General features: G+C 45.7%; 1 pseudogene; it reads left to right on the top strand.

Moving 5' to 3' along the window:
* Positions 1-603: 603 nt before the first annotated feature.
* On the top strand, positions 604-2,596 carry LOC147634581 (AAA-ATPase At5g57480 pseudogene; annotated as a pseudogene).
* Positions 2,597-3,015: the final 419 nt, after the last annotated feature.

The raw sequence follows: 3,015 nt of genomic DNA, 5'->3' as shown, positions 1-3,015 counted from the left end.
AGAGGTGCTCGTCCCCTATAGGAGCTTAGGCCCTTTAGGATGAATCCCTTAAAATGGGAAAGGGGAGGGATCTCCCTCTCCCAAGCTCCTGAAATGGGAAAGGGGAGAGATCTCCCTTGCTCAAGCTCGTGGACTTCGGACTCTCCTTTGTCCATTTGCCCAACCCCATGGACAAGTAGTCTCCCATGTCCAGAAAATGGAGAGAGCTCCCTCGCTCAAGCTCGTGGATTTGGGACTCTCCTTTGTCCATCTGTCCAAACTCATGGACAAGTAGTCTCCCATGTCCATCTACCCGCATTGGCCGGGATTTATGGAACAGGTGTGTAAAGCCCCTCAATACACACAAAGATCAAGGAAAAGGCTGAAACTTAATTAGCAGATTGAGTGGGAGGTCACTTGACTTGGGTGATGGCCTCATCACACTTAACGTGGAGGACACCCTCTTACATGTGGATGGCCTTATTCACACGTAACGTGCAGGACACATAAGACTCCAAAGGTAAAACCCTTTTAAAAGAGAATCTATATTGAAGGGTTAAAACAGCATCTATATTGAAGGGGAGGGGAGCTACCTTTTGCATCTTTACTAGTAAGTCTAGATTGCAATTGTGATTAATTTTGTAAGTAAGATTTAGCATGGTGAGAATTTTTCATTGTCATTAATCGCCTCATACCTGGCCTAATCCTTCTTCCTTGAACCTTAATCATCATTTGTAGCTATGGAGTTTGCCGCCCAATTATGGTCCCTTATGGGGGCCATTGCCCTCTTGCAGACCTTCATCCCACCTCAATTGAGAGGATTTGTAGATAATCACCTAGAGTCTTGGTGGGGTAAGCTGGGGAGCGCCTTCAATCGCCACACTTTCATTGAAGTGCCTGAGGATGTGCAGGGGAACTTCAGGGGAAACCTCTTGTACCATGATGTGGAGCTTTATTTAAGCTCATTGGATAGAATGCATCAGAGTGCCTGTCTGAAAGCTCACCGCTTTGCAGATAACAGCCAGCTTACTTTTAGTTTGCCCCCTAACGAGACCATAGAGGATGGGTTCATGGGCGCCCAGCTATGGTGGACACACCACTCCACCCAAAATCACGACTCTCAGCAGCCGCAAGTGTTCTGGAACGAGTGCAGTGGCAGAATGGATTCCAACAAAGAGAGCAGAAGCTTCTCCCTCAAAATGCTCAAAACAGACAAGAGCCGCATCCTGGCTGCCTACTTAGATCACATTTCAAAGGCTGCAGAGGATATTCAGCGCCAAAACACCCTAAGAAAGCTCTACACTAATAACAGAGCTGTTTGGCAGGAAGTAGAGTTCAAACACCCTTCTAACTTTGATACCCTTGCCATCTTGCCTGAGCTCAAGGACCAGATCAAGGCCGATTTGAAGGCCTTTGCTGCTGGCGAGAGCTTCTATCACAGTGTGGGCAAAGCTTGGAAGCGAGGGTACCTTCTATATGGACCCCCTGGTACAGGCAAATCTAGCATGATTGCAGCCATGGCCAATTTCCTTAACTATGACATATATGACCTTGAGCTCACCAGTGTCACCGACAACTCTCAGCTCAAATCCCTCCTCATCAGAACCACCAGAAAATCCATCATAGTCATAGAAGATGTAGATTGCTCTCTTGATCTTTCTGATAGAAGTACTGATGCTAACAATGCTAAGCAGCCCATAAGGGAAAGTATTGTAGAGGAGGAGAAGCACAGTAAGGTGACCTTATCTGGGCTGCTCAATTTCACTGATGGCCTATGGTCATGCTGTGGGGAAGAGAGGATTTTTGTGTTTACAACCAATCATAAAGAGAGGCTGGACCCAGCTTTGTTGAGGTCAGGCAGGATGGATTTCCACATACTACTCTCTTACTGCACATTTCCGGCGTTCAAGGTGCTCGCCGCGAATTATTTGGGGGTCCATGAGCATGACCTTTACCCTAATGTGGAGAGGGCCATGAAGGACAGTAACGTGACTCCGGCTGAGGTGGTGGAGCTCCTCCTCAGCAACAAGGGGAGTGCAGAGGTGGCCTTGGAGAGGGTCATAGAAGCCTTGGATGAGGCCTCCAAGAGCAAGGGCCACCAGATGCAATTAACCCATGTAAGCTCCTGTCAAGTGGGCAGCAATGGTGAATTGAAGCCACCAGCCAAAAGCAAGAGTTTTAGAAAGCTGAAGCTTCAACTCATGAGGCTACTGTCAAACGAGACATTGGCATGATCAGCTAGGGTAGTTTGTATGATATTGAGGACTCTGTTTCTCAGTGATGGAGGCCTTCCAGACCCACACCTCGAAGTAAGCTCTCCATGATATTTTGCAAGGAGTTCCGACCTCATCTGAGAGCTCTAAGAGCCCTCAAGTTTTCATATATATATATATATATTGACTTCGCTCTCCGTGGAATTTTCACCTGCTGTGGAGAGAGCTACTCCATGCATGTGTAGTAAAGGTTTTCCAGCCCCATCTGCCAACCCTTACTTCATCTGCCAACTCGCCCCCCTCGCCCTACACGGTTTTAACCATCGTAATGCAAGAATTTTTGCTACTCTTACTTCTTTATATCTCTACATATATTTCACAAAGCTAGCATGTGCCAAAAATTTGGGGGTTCCCAAGCAATTCAGAGGTTCTAAGAGAGGTAAGCTCCTATTACTCTAAGAATTCTAAAAATATCAAGCTAGGAATTATAAATGTGCGAAGCACAAGTCAGCCCACTAGTTTAAAGATACCTAGTTTTAACTATGAACAATGAATATGTTGCTTGAAAAAATCAAAGGCTACTACCATTCAATAAAACGTGATGACAAATTCATACCTCCTAGCCACCATGTGTAACGTCTTCGCACGAGCCCTCAACAAACATTGATGGAACAATTGTAGTAAAGATCCTTCACATTGTGACTTTCCTAGTACTTCCCTCATTCCTTAAACAATGGAAAGGTAGTTACAAAGGTGGCATTTTTGTTAGAAAATATGTCATCTAGCATCCATTCTTTGTCCAAACCCTTGTGGGAAATCCTTA

This window comes from Cibotium barometz, chromosome 10, assembly GCF_041138505.1.
Source record: "Cibotium barometz isolate CiBa-2024 chromosome 10, ASM4113850v1, whole genome shotgun sequence".
Classification (NCBI taxonomy): domain Eukaryota; kingdom Viridiplantae; phylum Streptophyta; class Polypodiopsida; order Cyatheales; family Cibotiaceae; genus Cibotium; species Cibotium barometz.
The sequence above is the reverse complement of the archived record's forward strand: the minus strand, read 5'-3'. Positions and strand labels throughout refer to the sequence as shown.